The 19936-nt window shown below is 34.1% G+C and overlaps 1 protein-coding gene across 1 annotated transcript in view; it reads left to right on the top strand.

The window, feature by feature from the left end:
* The window catches only part of LOC134648208 (uncharacterized), a 32477-nt gene that overhangs the window by 683 nt on the left and 11858 nt on the right, over positions 1 to 19936 (top strand). The window lies entirely within an intron of this gene.

Raw genomic sequence — 19936 nt, forward strand, 5'->3', positions numbered from 1 at the left:
AGACTTTTATTGGTGAACTGAATGCACCCGTTAGAGTCATTACTTTTAGCATCTTTAAGCACTTAAGACGAGATTGTGGTGAATGTGTACCACTTAAAGTGGCAAACACAGAGAGTGTGAGAATTTTCCCTTACTTTCTAAATATAGCGTAGGTATTTAGTAGCAATCATACAAATCACTTTAGCCATCACTGGAATAACTGAAAGTTTTTATTAGTCGTAGTAGTACTAAGTAACTACTAGTACTAAGTAGTCATCACTTTATTGTACCTACACAAAACAGATTTACATACAATTTACAGAAATAAAGGTACCAATGCGAACTTATCCCTATAAGGGATCTCTTCCAGCTAACCTCCGAGTAGATGAGGGGATAATTCAAATTAGTTTACGATAAGATTTGTTAAGATTTTATTTTCGCTTGCGTAAGGAAATCACTAGTGAAAAAGTAGGTGCCTATGAGTATTAAGCTAGATAACTTATAGATCTGTACCTACACACACACAGTTTATATGTATATATTATTTTAAAAAGTTTATTTTTTATTTATCCAGCATATTTCGCTAGCCGTCCAAAGAGGAAACGCCAACAGCGTGCTGGGCATATTTAGCCGGGTACCTATGGCCTAATAGCATATAATACCCTTAATTTTTATATTTACCTAGTTATAAGTTTGTAAATTTCTGTACCTAAAAGTGTTCCAGAATAAATATTTCCGATTTTTTATTTTAACGGATTTTGTTTGTTTTGGCACTTTACCAGTGACCCAGACAGAGATAAAATTATATACTATTTATAAGTTTCATAACACTTTATTTTGAATTCACCAAGGACGATAAAAAAGGTCCAAATCGTCACGCCGAATTTATTGAATGAATTTAAGATAAGACACTTAAGGGCGTTTTTTTTTTGTTGCCCCAAACTTTGTTTTTTCAAATTTGGGATTTTTTATGTTATTTCTACTCAAAATCACGAGCTCTTTCTATCCAAATAGGAGAAAAAAGTGTCCCAAAATTTCCATACATTTTTCGATCTTTCCATTACGCGACCACCAGAGATGTACAAAATGGTTTTAAAAAAGCATTTAAATACAAAATGCAAAATACTTTTCAGATTTACTATTTTAAATGCAAAATACCAAATAGTTTTGCGTTTTGTATTTGAAATGCTAAATGCAAAATAGGTATTTTCAAAATACTTTTTCAAAATAAAATACCTTTTGACCAAATCTCAGATATTTTTATTTATTTTAGGTATTTATCATGAGAAATAGAGACACAATGCCGAGCCGAACAAAAACTTCTAATAACATGGCACCTTATGCATGACATTTTGGTCATACATATTTATCAGTACGCGTATCAATAAATTATGTTATGTTATTAATAATAATAATACTCAATAAGGCTGACATTGTGATAGTAGATCGATCGCAACGCCGCCGGGCCGTGCTCGTTGACATCACCATCCCCCATGATGAGAATCTCGTGAAGGCCGAGAAGGACAAGTCCAGTAAGTACCTAGACTTGGCTCACGAGATAACCGCCATGTGGGATGTTGATTCGACGATCATTGTCCCGATAGTCGTTTCAGTGAACGGTCTAATAGCGAAGAGTCTCGACCAACATCTTGAGAGACTCTCGCTAGGTGGTTGGATCAAGGGCCAGATGCAGAAGGCGGTGATCTTGGACACGGCGCGGAGAGTCCGCCGGTTCCTCTCTCTGCGGCCCTGACCACCGGTAGCTTGGGCCTTGCCCCGCTGCTGGCGGCACCCTAGGTTATGTTTTTTTTTATAATGTGTTTATAATATTTTTTATATTGTTTTTATATTTTAATTTTATATATCCATATTGTAAAAAAAGCCTAACTTAAGACAAAAGATAAATAAAGATAATAATACTCACTTAAAAAGCGCTGGTGGCCTAGCGGTAAGAGCGTGCGACTTTCAATCCGGAGGTCGCGGGTTCAAACCCCGGCTCGTACCAATGAGTTTTTCGGAACTTATGTACGAAATATCATTTGATATTTACCAGTTGCTTTTCGGTGAAGGAAAACATCGTGAGGAAACCGGACTAATCCCAATAAGGCCTAGTTTCCCCTCTGGGTTGGAAGGTCAGATGGCAGTCGCTTTCGTAAAAACTAGTGCCTACATCAAATCATGGCATTAGTTGTCAAGCGGACCCCAGGCTCCCATGAGCCGTGGCAAAAAAGCCGGGATAACGCGAGGAAGAAGAAGAATAATAATGTAAAAAACTAGACTAACTAAAAGAGAGCCATTGGCTCCATTTTGTGAATTCTGTGGCCATTTATTTCGGTTGATTGTACATCTAGTTCTTATTTTATTATTATTACACTTTTCTTTTATTAATAACAACTGGACTGGTTGGCTAGCAGGCGCCTCTATCGGTCAAATTCGGCAATACAAGCGTCATTCGTTCATTTCATTTTGTTTGACTGGTAATGTTGGCTAAACTTAATCACAAAGTATTTTGCATTTTGAAATGAATATTAAAAATGCAAAATACATCTCGAAAAGTATTTCAATTAAAATACAAAATGTTTTTTACTAAAATGCATTTAAATGCAAAATACAAAATAGGTATTTTGCATTTTGTATTTGCATTTTAAATAGAAGTATTTCAAATAAATCGCATCTCTGGCGACCACCATACAAAGTCTATGAAAAATGGTGACGGAATGGAAATAAAAACCTTAGGACACTTTTTTTCTCCTATTAGGATAGAAAGAGCTCGTGATTCTGAGTAGAAATAACATAAAAAACCCAAATTTGAAAAAAAGTGTTTGGTACAACAACAAAAAAGCGGCCAAGTGCGAGTCGGACTCGCCCATGAAGGGTTCCGTATTTAGGCGATTTATGACGTATTAAAAAAAAACTACTTGCTAGATCTCGTTCAAACCAATTTTCGGTGGAAGTTTACATGGTAATGTACATCATATATTTTTTTTTGTTTTATCATTCTCTTATTTTAGAAGTTACAGGGGGGGGGGGGACACACATTTTACCACTTTGGAAGTGTCTCTCGCGCAAACTATTCAGTTTAGAAAAAAATGATATTAGAAACCTCAATATCATTTTTGAAGACCTATCCATAGATACCCCACACGTATGGGTTTGATGAAAAAAAAAATTTTGAGTTTCAGTTCGAAGTATGGGGAACCCCAAAAATTTATTGTTTTTTTTCTATTTTTGTGTGAAAATCTTAATGCGGTTCACAGAATACATCTACTTACCAAGTTTCAACAGTATAGTTCTTATAGTTTCGGAGAAAAGTGGCTGTGACATACGGACGGACAGACAGACGGACAGACAGACGGACAGACAGACAGACAGACAGACATGACGAATCTATAAGGGTTCCGTTTTTTGCCATTTGGCTACGGAACCCTAAAAACGCCCTTAAAGAGCGTAAAGAAACGACCTTCGAAAACGAGATCTAAAGTAAAAGTTTAATTAAGAGCAACATTCCGTGTTCAATGGAATGATCGTTGGACCGAATTCTGGCAGCTTATTTTGTTAACACTCCATTATCACCATTTAGACTGTTTAAAATGTAGGTACGAAAGTACAAAGAGTACCTGCTTTCTGGGGCTTTCTGTCTTTTTATTGATGTAAGACGATTATAGGGAGATTCATTAAGTTTTTGACATCATTTATTGACTATATTTATTTACTATAAAAAGCACCTTCTTCATCTTTCTGGTTTGACCCATTGGTTGACTGGTGACCCATTGGTGGAATGTCTTAAGGCATTAAGTCCGCCATTTGTACCTTCATGTATTGTGCAATAAAGATTAAAATAAATAAATAAATATATTGATTGGTATTGACGTAAAATTATGCGATTTACAATTATGTTTTTTGACTATAGGGCCGCCATTAGGCCACATAATTACTTGACCGTTGGTATAAATAAAAATAGTAGTAATACGAGTAATCGTGCAAATTTTGATCTCATTTGTGCAATCAAAAAAATTAATCTTATTGTTGCCTTATTTACCGACTTCGTTACATTATGTCTATTGGCACACTATAGACTAATAGGTAATATTATGTGATTTCAACTTTCTATTACTTAATCCAAAACATGATAACCGACTAACATTATCACTTTAAGCCAAATCGGCCACGGCCGAATACCAAAAATATGGACTGCCTTTAAAATATGTCCGCGGCGACAGATTTACGACCTTGCCGACCATACATATAATAATAATATAATTTATAATAGTAACTCTGAACCAATCATCGATAACCCTTATGTCTAGGGTGTTTCGAGATCTCGACCGTCAGACTTTCGAGATCGAGATTAATCTCGACGAGATCGAGATTATACAAAGTAATTAAAAATGTCCTAATCTGGTCAAAAAACTAAGATTTCTGTAAACACGACTTATTTAGGGTACACCATGTTATGTATTGAAAATAAAAACAACAAATTTAATCAACATTTAACAAAAAAACTACTTTTATTAAACCAAGATAAGTCTTATTTAGCTCTAAGTAGCATGTAATGAAATGAAATGAAATGAAATTTATTATTAATAACACACCATAACCATGTAACCATGTTAGTAAGAAAAAGTGGTAATTATTATTTTTAATTATACATAATTGTAACGTGTTTGACTTGGAAAATCAGCATTTTATTTCACTATGCATTTTGAAAATGATTTCGTAAAAAACACAGGGTGCTTAAGGTATTGTCGGCCAAGCGGCACCTGTTTGTTGTAAAAAGGCCAACAGCAGAAAACGCTCGCTCATTATTTCGCATATATTCCGCACAGAGTGCGCCACAGTGCTATTATCGTCGGCTAAAGCTGGCTACACGCAATAGTACTGCCTGAACAACATGAATCTAAGGTAAAAAAATTACTCAAAATTTTAATCGAGATCTCGACCAAGATTACATAAATCGAAATTCCCTATCAACGAGATTGAATCATTTCATTTCATTTTCATTTTCATTTATTCACCATAAAGTAATATGTGCATTACATGGTATGTCGTTACAGGCAATCGAATACTTAAAATAAGTACAATACATTGTATAATAGAAATGAATTAAAAGTAATTGTTGTCAATCAAAATAATTATAAAATTTCCCTTCACTAGCCTATTTAACATTATGCAAAGTTATTCATGTCAATATTGCAGTTTAAATATTCGGTCACAGAGTAGAAGGCATGCTTCCTGAAATAATTAGATATTTTATTTTTAAAACTATTTATTGGCAAGTTAGTTATTTCTAATGGCAGTTTATTGAACATTTTGATCTTTAAGTAAACGCCCTGTTTTTGACATTTTTTAAGCCACACCTTTGGTAAAAGCAATTTGTGCCTGGATCGCGTATTATAATTGTGTATGTCAGATAATTTTAGAAGAGAATCCGCTTGTTTGTGAATTTCTAGCAAGGAATTATAGATAAATAACGAGATTACCGTCATTATGCCTAGTTTTCCAAAGAGAGGTTTGGCTGAGTCCCGTCGGTTGACACCGCTCATGATCCTCATAGAACGCTTCTGTAGTACTAGTACTTTTTGAATATCCGATGCATTTCCCCATATAGTTATTGCGTAATTTAGTAAGGATTGAATATACCCATAGTAGACCATCATTAAATTTCCTGAATTTATTAGAGGTTTGAGCTTAAGTAACACAAAATTTGCCGAAGAGAGTTTGCTACAAAGTTTCTGTATGTGATCTTTATGTGTTAATTTATTATCTATTATATATCCTAAAAACTTATTGCAATCTTGATACTTAAGAGTAGGTGGATTTTTGTCTATTCGAGAATTTGTTCTATATTTAACATTTATGGTCTTGTCGGTATTCAGTACTATCCCGTTTGCCTGGAACCAGTTCTGTAGGCTACGTTGGATTTGTATCAGCTCTTCCTCCATTAAGTCGACTTTCGCGTGCCTCTCTCCCACGTGAGTGTCGTCAGCAAATACTTGTGCATAGTCTGGAAGATTTGATGGTAGATCGTTTACGTATATCAGGAATAACACAGGGCCCAGAATCGAACCCTGTGGTATTCCGACATCATTGTTTTTAAATTCCGATTTGCTTGATCCAACCTGCACGATTTGACTACGTTCTTTCATGTACGATGACATCATATCTAAAGCTGTTCCATTCCAATCCAATCTCGCAAATTCGTGCGAGATCTCGCGAGATCTCGAAATTGCGAGATCGAGATTACATTCCCTACTTATGTCGTATCAATAAGATTTACAATCAGTCAATAATAACATGTTTACCACAGATCATCTCCGCGAACTGCACGTGTTTGTACTATCGGGTTTTTCCCGTATCATTCTGTGTTATTAGATGTCGGAGCATAACAAAGGTGCACTGATTGATGCAAAAATCACCGGGACGGTAAAGTACTGTATTGATGCTCTGATGGGCAACAGTTTTCCGGCTGACATCAGGAAAAATATGATAGAAAATCATGTTAGTAACTGATGCTAACGAAAAACGAATAAACAAGGTCAGAAAAAAATAAGGAAATACATGGTAATATTATTGGCAATGGTAGTCCTGACCTTTATTGGAATTTGTGATTGGAGTTTTAAAAAACGTGATTAATGAATTAATTAGATTGTAGGCCGGTAAGTTGGCAAGCGTCAATTTATTAAATACCTACGCAGTAAATGTCAATAATGATTACACTGTTTGCGACTATGGGCCCGATTCTGATTTTGAAATAGATATCTACAAGATATCTTTTAGACATCACCAAGATACGATAACGATATTTTTAGGATCTAACCTGTCAAATTTGACATTTCCGCGATTCTGGAGACACTCTTGAACGATTTCCACAAGATATGACTTAGAGATCCAATTCACATCTAATAGATATCTAATTCCATCTAACGTAAAAGTGACATTGGTTGCCCGAATTGAGCTGCAAAAGAGAACTAGTTGAAATCTAAACTATAACGTATCTAGAATGGATCTAATACTTACGTGTCGTCTCTTGTGAATATCTTGAAGTTCGAATACGGCAGTATGTTCCCAAAAATTAAGGACCCGTAGCCCGTAGCCCATTTTAGAAAATCATTGGCTTTTGGCTTATATCAGGGTGTAGAAAACAGAATAAATGTCAGTTGTGTGGAAAAATACATATCCAGAACAGTGAGTACAGTAGAGACTCGACCACACAAGGGCTGTTAAACCAGTTCTAATTGGAAGGAAATCGTAATAGGTTCAATGAATTGCAATAAAATTCACAATGCCATCTATATCTACCTCAACCTCAACCCACTGCTTGAATGCATCATTCAGTGTTTTGTTCAGAATTGCACCTTAATCCATTGTAACAAGATGGGTATTTGTTTATCATCGATGTCGACCATAAGTGACATTGCTTGCATGCCTTACATACTTCCATTTGTGAACTGGTTGATTCTTCGATCAACACGGAAGGGATGCGGCATTCTCACTATTTCCCCTCTGCCTAGGTACAAGATCAACTGATCTAGCGCGGGTAATAAAACTAGTTGCGCTCGGATTTTTAACTAGACCGAGTCCAGACGCGCGAGTGAACACAGCAGCAGAAAAAATTCCTAATTGCTCGGTTTTTTGTTGTAAAAAGAGGTCGGGGACATCAAATTTACAAAAAGAAGGTGTTACATTTCACATGTAATTTTTTTTTTACATTTCATACGTTTAATTATATTTAAACACAATTATTATATTTTACTCTCATGTAATTGCTGGATTTATCGATTTTGCTCGCCCAGTACAAATTGCGGATCGGTCGAGCGACAAATCCGACTTCTCATCTCTCAGAAAACAATAAAATTCTTTGACGAAAATGTGTTAGTGTGCGTGTTGTGACACTTGTGATTCGTCCGTACACAAAAACAGATCGAGGTGTGCAAGATTTGTCTGTGTAGGGTGTCATTTTCTATGTATTTGTGTCGTCATTACAGATTGGATTTGGTATGTAAGTGTGTGAGAAGTGCGACTGTGTGCAAGTTCCCCCACGCGAAAAATGGCAGAATGATTTGAATGTCAAGATATCGCTTGGGCCTATCCCTTCCGACCTGTCGGAAGCCCGTGTTGATCGGAGGGTTGATTACCTCAAGTGCTCTCATTTTGAATCAAGTAGAGAAAACAAGCAGTAGGGCTAAGATGGCCGGCTTTTTATCATTTATCACCATGGCTGTCACGTTCTAGCAAATATGTAAGTGCGAAAGAGACAGCCATGGTGACAAATGATAAAGAGCCGGCCTTCTTAGCCCTACTGGTTTGTTTCCGTGTCAGCTTGCGTTCATTTATTTTAAACATGTTTAAGTAGCTACTGTTATTCAGTAGGTATTCAGTTCTATATTTGCTAATATAGACAAAAGCCATTTAAATACAATTATAAAATAAAATATCACATATATACCATAACAATATAGTATTTTATGCAACCGTTGTTTAAGAGAGGTCAAAAAAAGGCGAGTGGCATGAGTAACAATTTGAGGCGAAGCCGAAAATTGTTATTAAAGACGCCACGAGTATCTTTTGACTCAGTTAAACAACCTTGCATAATATATTTTTCACCTCAGCAGCTCGAACAAGGGTGCTTTGGTACTTAAAAACAGTGAGCAAAATCGCATTTTGCTCACTGTTTTTAAGTAGCAAAGTACCCTTGTTCGAGCTGCTGAGGTGATAACTTAATTGTTGGTATATCTTAAGAAAACATGAGTGAATAGAGGTAAGTGATGAAGAAGGAATACATTTTTCGGGTTCTCTAATATGTTCTCACTGCTGAGGTGAAGAGTTTTGTGAACTACACGAGATCAAAGTTATTTACATTACGTGCACTTTTGAGTCCCTTACTACGCTCAAGATTCTAAATTAGATTCACTCGCTACGCTCGTGAATCTAGTATAGAATCTTTCGCTTGCACGGGACTCAAAATAAGCACTCGAAGAAATATCAAACTTTGATCTCTTGTTGTACAAATAACTATTTTCTACGACCAAGCACTTACTTTGAAATAAAATTGTAAATTTAACAAATATTTTTCATTCAAGAAGTAGCAAAAATGGAGGGTACGAGCCGAAAAAGAATGAATGAAATTTAAAAAAAACAAACTTTTCTATGGTTCACTTAGTTGTCAGAGATGACATTTAAAATAATTAAGGTTGGCAACAATGTATTTCATTCAATATTTTTTAAGTGGTCATTACTTACACGAAGTATCGAAAGAGTGCCAAAAAGATACTGCGTATGCGCAAATGCTTTTTTGGGGAATAGACTATAGACTTGTCTTGACAACTATAAGGAAGGGTTTTAAAGGTGTGTCGACGACCCTTTAAATGACAAATAAAAGTACGGGAGTAGAAAAAAAACATAATAAAACAGTAACAAAAAACAAGCAAAAAGAGATCTAGAAATATGTAATACACTACCAGCAGTTACACTGCACTGCAGCGGTGGGGCGCATAGAACCGCCGGCCCCCGCACCGCCCGGCCGACCGGTCATGGAATCTCCCGTAAACAGTTTCTACCTTCGACCAGTAGATATAAAAGAAGTTCGATCTATTTTAAAAAATCTAAAAAGTAAACACAGCTGTGGAATAGACGAAATACCTCCTATATTGCTAAAACAATGCGCTGATGAACTCGCGATTCCATTTTGTCTCCTTATAAATCAGTCTTTTTCACTTGGAGTATTCCCAGATCTCTTAAAAACGGCCAAAATTAAACCAATTCATAAAAAAGGTAGCACTGCAGAATTTAATAACTACAGACCAATCGCGCTATTACCCTCATCGTCAAAAATATTCGAAACCGCTATGAGTAAACGATTATATGATTACTGCGAAAAAAACTTAATCTTTAATGATAGTCAAAACGGTTTTAGAAAAAATCGTTCAACAGTTTTAGCTATGTACAAGTTTATGCAGCATGCTATTGACGTTATAAATAATAAACGATACGCGATCGGAATTCTGCTCGATATGACGAAAGCGTACGACCGTGTCCAGTATAATATCCTATTACAGAAACTATATGGGATAGGTGTTAGAGGTATTCCGCATAATTGGTTCAGATCGTACCTTGAAAATCGTCAGCAATGCATAGAAATACAAAACTACGATGAAAATAATGGCGAAATAAATTACACCCATTCGGATTTAAAATATATAAAACATTCCATACCTCAAGGAAGCTCAATAGGATGTCTACTTTTTTTAATATACATCAACGACCTTCCAAAAACTATACAGCAGGCGTGTACTTTATTTGCCGACGATATCTCCATCCTCACATCGTGTACAGACGACCATAACATAACACAAGACTTAACCACTTTATTAACAAACGTAGTTGACTGGTTATCGGACCACAACTTAGAAGTAAATTTCACAAAAACAAAAATCTTACAGTTTAGGCCTTATCAAAAAACCCCCCTTAATATTGATTTCACCTTCAATAATATACAATTAGAATGTGTAGATACCGCTCCTCTTCTAGGGTTCGAAGTTGACTGCAATGTTAATTGGAAAGCGCATGTAGCAAAAATAAAAACGAAATTGTCCCAGTTCACGTATGCCTTACGCGAATTAAAAAAAGCATGCGACCTCAACTCCGCCTTAACAGCTTACTACTCCTATGCCCATGCTTGGCTTACCTATGGTGTAATTCTATGGGGGAATAGCACAGACGTGGAAAGCCTATTTATATTACAAAAAAAATGTGTACGAATTTTGGCAAACATAAATATACCGGAAAGTACTAAGACACACTTCATCGATCTAAAAATACTTACCTTAACATCAATATACATTTTGGAAACCTGTAAGTTTGTAAAAAAATACCCTCAATTTTATACCAAACATTCAGATATACCCCGACGTTACGCCAGCAGGTTTCAAAATAAGCTGGTGCAGGTAATACCCTCAAAACTAAAACTACATTCAAAAAGTCCAAACTCAATGGCAATAAAAATATTTAATAAAATTAGTAACGAAATAAATAACACTAAGTCCGACAATGAATTTTTTAAAAAACTAAAAGATCACCTCATTAAAAAAGCTTATTATACATTAAATGAATTTTTTCACGACCAATAATTGCAATTAAAAAAGTACCCCTATACAATAAATAACATTTAAGTATAAATAAATAACATCTTGTACAAAAAACTCGATCTCCTCTTGAATAAACTGTTTGCTGTGCCCTACAGGGTGTCATGTTGTACACGATTCTATGCAATAGGTTAAGATACAATGTGATATGCAATAAAGATTATGAGTATGAGTATGAGCAGTTCACAATAATACTTAAATAAAGAGAGATATTAAAATATTTATAATTTGGTCCAGAATTTCATACAATGTTCAATGTGGTTATCATTATTTTCAACTGCCTCCTAGCCTAGTCGGTAGTGAGCAGGGAGGTCCCGGGTTCGAATCCTGGTAAAGGAATTTATTTATCCTTCTTTCTTTATTGATCCTAGCGAAAAAGTGTAGTGAATCTTTTTTGTAGATAATTTTATGTAGATTACTTGTGTAATAGAACATTTTTTGCTACGGGCCACCGTTTAAGAGTAATTTACGAAAAACTATAAAAAGGGACCTTAAAACCCCCCCTACCCGTTAGATTCACCCCCACCCCCGGGTACTTTTAGTATCTTGTTTAATACACCATTACCTACAACCATGCTAAAATTTGCTTATACACGAATTATTTCCCCCGATTGGCAATGTTTGGTGTACTACAAGCCTTATTGAGCTTACTGTGGGACTAGGTCTAGGTCAATCCATGTAAAATTATCCTACATTTATTTAATAACATCTTATAATCAAACTACATATTTTTATTTAAGTAATTACTTTTGTAATGTAATTAAGCAACTCTGAGTAAACACGAGTTCAAAGTTGTACTTATTACAATACAAGTAAAAGTCAAGTAATTACATAATCTCGGCATTTTATTTTCACATAAGTAGTGGCAACAAATCAAACTGACAAGTATTCTGACATTGTAACGCCGGTAGCCAATATTGACTCAAGTGGTATCGATATCAGCAAGCAATTTCTAAATCATAATAACAAATGTGACTTATGTTTGAAGTAAACAATTTTAATTAAGAGTGTTATAATGGGTCAACCAAATCTTGTCAGTAAATAGGAACAAAAAAAACTATACGCATCCTTTACTTTTGGGTGCTAGTACTAGTGTTAGACAAAGATAGTATGATTCTCTCTGTCTATGTTTGAAATCAAACAGACCTTTGACACACTATAGTTCCAAGGATAAGTTCTAGCGTGATAGTCATCCTTTAGGACCCATTTGCAAAACTCTTTGATTTACGAGTATTCTTATTGCCACTGTAAATATCTGGCATCTGTCATTGACTGTAGCCATTCTGACAATAATTGACTCGAACACGTATTTTGGGATTGTAATCGTCTCGTTACCCCCTTATATGACATCCTCCCCCCTAAAATTCCCCGTCCGGTTAACATTAATTTCCTCCTTACATTAGTTACCTCCCCTTTTGTGAACGTCTTAGCTAAACACATAAAAAACAATAACTTGTATTTGTAGTAGTTAGTTTTAATAATGTATGTTTGTTTTGTCCTGGTTGTAGGTAGATCTACATTTGATTCTCATCTGAGTGAACTGCGTCGTGGATATTCACCGGCCAATTGTCTTCATAAAGCACGTGCCTTCCTAAACCTTGACGTTGGCGGAATCATCGACAATATCGATGGAGCCATAACACCCAAAGATTGATTGATTGATTGACACCGACAGACTTGTAGTAACATCAAATGTCCTCGCACTATTGAAACGTCAAACCTAATTGCACTCGTCCAGCAATATTTTTAATGCGAGCGAGATGCACTAAGACTAATATGAAATACTAAAACCAAGATTTTTTAATCGAATTTAAACTATTGTAAGACATAGGTACTAACACTGAATAATTTTACGGTTTAGACTCACTTGTTTTAAGTCACTCGCGCGACATGTTTAAATCGCAAGATTTTTTAAATTGGAATTCGCCTTTAGGTCACCACCTGCGCACTCTCTAATCTATTGAGACACCCATTAAGATGCCAAATGAATTCCTCGCTATTTTCCAAAACATAAAACTAGTCTGTTAGTCAGCCCTACGACACATAAGAGCCGCAAAAGCCGTTAGAAAACGCATACAACTATTTACCGTATTCTCGCACACTAAATTCCAAATTCAAAATGGTTTCCGAATGGCTGTTACGGCCTTTATGCGTGGGAACAATTTGTTTGCGTTATAATGATAACTATCTTTCAGAATGTTAGGTAATTAGTCTCTGCCTCCTTGGGAGTCGCGTAAATTAAATAATAACATTGAATATAAATAAACGTTTTACAATAACAAAACTATAAAAATGTTACCTCATTTTATTATTATTATAATAATTAGAAGCGAAAAACAATTCACATACAATTTTTAAGTGCTCCTAACTCTTATAAATAGGTTATTAACTATTCGAAAAAAAAATCAAACGAAGGGTCATGGCTGTGTATGACATACTTCTACTACTGTGTCAAAATTAATAATTATACATAAACTTTTCTCTTGAATCACTCTATCTATTAAAAAAAACCGCACCAAAATCCGTAGTTTTAAAGATCTAAGCATACCTAAGGGACAGACCGATAGTGGGAAGCGACTTTGTCGCCTGTTCCACCTATCCCTACCGGGTTATCTCCACTGGTAGGGATGCATGGATTTTTTTTCCATCTATCCCTACCGGTAGTAATAGGTTCATGAAAAGTTCATGTATCTCTACTAAGCTGTCCCCCCTGGTAGGGATAGGTGGACTTATTTTCCATTATTCGCTACCAGGAGGGCTAAGTGGACATTTTACTTCATCAATCTCTACTACCTATAATTTTTTTTATTAAATTAAGTGACTGTTATGTATTGTGTCGATAATGTAATACTTAAATAAAAAAAACGATATTGCATTAATTGCATACCTTGTCATTTTTTGGTGGTTTTGGAAGATTGTTCATCGGGGTTGATTGGATTATTTTAGTATAGTCAAAATCAAATAATAGACACATCATATAGTCAAACCCTTACCGTCGAGCTAGCGTATTTTAATTAATTTGTATATTTCATTTACATCTCCAAAATATTGCCATATGAAGCTCATTTTACTCAGAGTCATTTGTACTTTCAACATGAAAAAGGTGACCCAAAATGTTGTATGATTTTTGTTCCCAGAGCGTAACGTTCATATTTTTTTTAAAGTCAATGTAAACATGAGACGGTCTGGAATTGAGTTTTTGAGGCACATTTTTTCTTGTACGAGGCGTGAAAGTATCATATTTATCATATCATATTTTTGTATCATATCTAGACACTCAATAAGAAAACACTTCATGTTTAGTAGAGATGAGTGGAAATATTTTGTCTAACTATCCCTACCAGTAGAGATACAAATCCATAATATTTCCACCTATCCCCGCTAAAAATAGGAGCGTCTAAATAGGTTCCACCTATCCCTACCAGTGGGGAAAGAAGGGAAAAAATCCATGCATCCCTACCAGTGGAGACAACCCGATAGGGATAGGTGGAACAGGCGGACTTTGTTTTATACTTACTATGTAGTGATTCGTAGATTCTATTCTTTCCAGCCATCAATTTGACATGCTAATAACTGTCAAAAGCGGGTATTATAATAATATTATCTCACGGTACAAATGTTCGTGTGAATGGCCGCTTATAAATCCAGTGATTTGGTATAAATGCAGAAATAGCTAACGATCTCGCCTATTCAAGCTGGTTTTGTAATGTTTCTGTTTTTTAACCTTCCTCAAAGAGGAGGACGATTCAAACGGATGTAGTGCATAATTGTTTTCCATCGAATTTTTTGGAAACGTTTGTGTTTATCATGCTAGTTTAGTCAATGTCAGTACTTTGTGTACCGAGACTGACTGAAATAGCAAGACACGTTCGTAAGTTTATTTAAGACACGTTCTTTTCCTTCGTCTCACACTCTTGTCAGAGTGGCCATAGGTTATTTTCAATCTTAGTTGGGCTTTTGCGAGACTTGCGACATTTTAGCGAAAGTCGAGAGATTCATTTTGTAAACATTCGGACTAAGTTAATTCTGCACATATTTTACAATGACAGAGTGTGAAAGCGCCACAATCGTCAAATTTCTATGAAAATATGAATATTTACAATGGTACTGTCACACCACACCGCACCACTAAGGGCTCATTGACGGTGCGAGAACTCGCATGCCAGTATCATTACATTGCGCAATGTAACTAAATTCTTAAATCATAATTATAAGAGTTCGCGCGCCGTCTAAATGAGCCCTTATTCTTAATTTTCTGCTATCAATATGACGCCAATTTTAATTACATTAGATCGTAACAATACGAGAAGAGTCTTTGGGTGGATGCCAACTGGCGCCGTTCACTTCAGTCACTCGATACAAAAGCGTTAGATTTCCGTTTTTCGGGTTCCGTAGTCCGTACCCAAAGGGTAAAAACAGGACGCTATTACTAAGACTCCGCTGTCCGTCCGTCTGTCCGTCTGTCTATCATCAGGCTGCTCATGAACCGTGATATGTATTTTTGTTGCCGCTATAACAACAAATACTAAAAACAAAATAAAACAAATATTTAAGTGGGGCTCCCATACGTGGTTTGTCGTTTTTTGCCTAATGGTACGGAACCCTTCGTGCGCGCGTCCGACTCGCACTTGGCCGGTTTTTTATCGTCGTTTGATTGTCAACTGCTAAATATAGTCGCTTGTCTTCCTAAACGGGGCGGATCTGGACTGTCAAATAATATTACAGACAACAACAAGAACAAGACAACCGTGGGTTCGGTCGGGAACTGAGGAAACGGAAGCGGTATTATGTTTGACATGTGACGCATAAGATTTGAATGTCGGAATTCCCGAAATGCGGGAAGATCGTACCGATTTTTACAATGAAATATCGTAATTGAAGAGGACCAATATTGAAATTCCGGTATTAGATTATTTTTGTTTCGTTATGTAAATAAAAAAAACATGAAATTACAAAAAAATGCGATAGTTGTGAATATATGACACTTTAGACAAGTTTTACTTCCGAGAATTAATTACCTAGATTAAACGTGTAAGAAGCAAGGACCGGAAAACCCCTCTTTACGCTTAATCCTAGCCATTCGGTAACCCAATCAATTCGGTTACCGTATCATTCGGTAACCCTATCATACTGTTACCTGATTGTAACGGTAAGCTTATTGAAACGGTAACCTTAACCTTTAACCGAGTTAATCTCAAAACCCCATCGCGTTAGGGTTTTTGTTAGGGGTTTTTAACCGGTTTTTATTCAGTTATGGTAACCTTTATTATCGGTTGCTTATTGGTTTGCTACATTCGTATTTAGTGATGTGCCGTCAGTCAAATACCTACTAAAAGAAAAATTTAATTTATTAATAGAACATTATTAGTTTATTTTGTTATTTTTGTATTTTTTTTTTTAATTTTGCTTATTTTAATGTTTTTGTTTATTTTAATGTTTTTGTTTATTTTACTTACTTTGTCTATTTTTTTATTTTGTTTATTTTACTTATTTCATTTATTTTATTTGTCATTAATTTTGTTAATTTTATTTATATAATTTATTTTGATTATTTTATTTATTTTGTTTATTTTTTTTTATTTTTTATTTTATGTATTTTATGTATTTGATTTACTTTATTTACTTTATTTACTTTATTTACTTTATTTACTTTATTTACTTTATTTACTTTATTTACTTTATTTACTTTATTTATTTTATGTATTTTATTTATTTTATTTATTTTATTTATTTTATTTATTTTATTTATTTTATTTACTTTATTTATTTTATTTATTTTATTTATTTTATTTATTTTATTTATTTAATTTATTTAATTTATTTATTTTATTTATTTTATTTATTTTATTTATTTTATTTATTTTATTTATTTTATTTATTTTATTTATTTTATTTTATTTATTTTATTTATTTTATTTATTTTATTTATCTTATTTATTTTATTTATTTTGTTTATTTTTTAGGATAAAGTTCATTTATTTAACTTAAAAGGTAATAATAAAAAAAGTTACAACTAACTATGAAATTATGAATTAAAAATTTAAAACCTAAACTAAAATTAAAATAAACCTACTTAAAAACTAAACTAATACTTATAATATTATATAAAAACTAAAATGCAATACTAATAAAATAGATGTAAATAATATAATTTATTTGTTTTTTTTTTATTTATTTCATTTATTTTATTTGTTTTATCTATTTTATTTGTTTTATTTATTTTAGAAACTTACAAAATTAAAAGTAGTAGTATGTAACTACAAAAGTTAAATTAATTCAGAATAACATTCTAATTGAATAAAACGTTATTTAGTATAATCCTACATCTGGAATAAATATTCCGTTTTGTCTTTTTCATTTAAAATAAAAGTGTCATGATTTATTCACTTTCTATTTATTCTAAAATAACGAGTGCAAGAATTATTCTTATTCAAATCGATTGGAATAAGAATGAAATTTCTGTTTTTATTCTTATTCTTATTCAAGTTATTTTTTGCCCAACTCTGCTCTAGATTACTCTCGTGTTGTTGAAGGTGACTATTGAACAAAATCTGCAAAATATCTTTCATGTATGAAGTCAATTATTTGCACTTCCTAGTACCTAATAACATGAAGATAATAAATATACCTACACAGGCGAAGCAACATGCGTATTTAAATCGAAACGCTGCGCTCCGCTGGCACGCGCTACATACAACGCAAGTGCACCGAATGTTTAAAGGTCGTGGTATTTTCTATTGTATTAGGATATTTAGGATTAAGCAGAATGCGGTGAGAGTCATAGTGACAACAATAAAGCCTTATTATTGTACTACACTACAGTATTGTTATCAGTACTCTGCCGTGTCATGACTAATTGATGTAATTGTAGATACATGAGTTAGTGGTAACAAGGTTAAATGGCATTTATTTGGTCATATTATACGTCATATTATATGTAGTACAATGTATATAGATAGTAAAATGAATTTCACCCCTCTTTTCAATGGTTGGATTGATTTGAATTTTTTGAAGCCTTCGAAACGGTGATGATAATTTTATAATGAAGCTACATAGAAAGTAAACTGCGAAATTATAATTATGATGGTTCAATGTATATTTCTTTGCGTATTAAGTATGTATTTTGTTTATTATTCCTACCAGCCTTGAGGTCTTACGTATGCTATCTCTTTCACACCTACGGAAAGTGAATGAGATAGTAAATTACTGCAGGTAAGAAAAGAGTCCTACGCTTATCACTATAATTAAATAGATTTGCAGAAAGTTGCAGGCGTGTTTGCACTTGAGACCGTCATTTATTACTCATTGGCAATAACAATAGGATTAAGTCGTGGCGTGGTGAATTCTTTGTCAGCATTTGCTAAACACGTGCGGCAAGCGTTGTGTCAAACGATATACCTGTTAATTTCCGTCTAAATAATAAATGCAAATTTTAAATATCAGAAGAGCTTTTAAAAACACCATAAGTCTTGGTAGTAACTCGGATACTGAAACCACATATTATAGTTCGTTTTTTTTTAGCATTAGAAATAAGGTAAACAATCTTGATGTCTCTTTTAATTGAAAAGCACATTTTAAAAATAAGTTACGGTAAATATGTAACAATTATGAATCTAATACGATCTTTTATAGTCTTCTGCTTTCATAAGTAATAGTTATGGTTTTTAAAAAGTGTTTTTCAATTAAAAGACATGTCAAAATCGCTTACCTTCTTTCAAGTTCTTTCTAATGCTAAAAAAAACGAATTATAAACATAATTCGAAAACAGAAAAAAATCATGAGTATTTTCCCCATTTGTTCCTGCCCAACGTGATCGCCGCGATACATGAGGCGGGGACATGTGGGAATGATTTAAATGAAGCGCCTATTCCCATCTGTGCCCGGCGGGGAGAAATAGGAATACACCATATCAAGCCATTCCTTATCCTACCTTTAAAAACATCTTTTTCAGGGTTCCGTACCCAAAGGGTATAAACGGGACCCTATTACTAAGACTCCTCTATCCGTCTGTCTGTCACCAGGCTGTATCTCATGAACCGTGATAGCTAGGCAGTTGAAATTTTCACAAATAATTAATTTCTGTTGCTGCTATTACAACAAATACTAAAAACAGCATATAATAAATATCTAAGTGGGGCTCCCATACAACAAACGTGATTTATTTGCTAATTTTTGCATAATGGTGCGGAACCCTTCCTGCGCGAGTCAGACTCGCACTTGGCCGGTTTTTTATTTTTTACATTAATTTAGGCACAGCCATTGAAGAGTTTCGCTATCCACCATCCGTTCAGAGCAGCTGAATTGTACCTGATGATTTAGTTATCACATTAAAATAAATACGGGTATCGTCCAATGCACTATGCGGCAGTAAATTAAATTTGTAAGATTTTATTGCATAAAATCAGGTATAAATTAGTCAAGAAACATAATAGTTTCTTGTCTAATTTACTTCTATCTATACGTAACGCCTATACGGCACCCATACTACATGTTTAATCCAGGAATATTATTTAGAATATAAAATCATGATTATATTTATTTGATTAAGAATGAGATTATTCTTATTCAATTTTTTCACACACGAATTATTTCCGATCAAAATTATTTGAATAATTTTGACGGGAATAAAATCAACATGATTTTATTCTTAGGAATTCTTATTTAAATAATGATTTTATTCTTGAATGCCCAACACTGCTTACTAAGTATGTATGTAATTATGTATCTATTTAATTTAATCAAAACTATTTCACCTACCAATGTTATAGATACCCAATGAATATGTATAATGAATTCTGCCCTAGTAGCACGGTCGC

Source organism: Cydia amplana, chromosome 5, assembly GCF_948474715.1.
Source record: "Cydia amplana chromosome 5, ilCydAmpl1.1, whole genome shotgun sequence".
Taxonomy (NCBI): Eukaryota; Metazoa; Arthropoda; class Insecta; order Lepidoptera; family Tortricidae; genus Cydia; species Cydia amplana.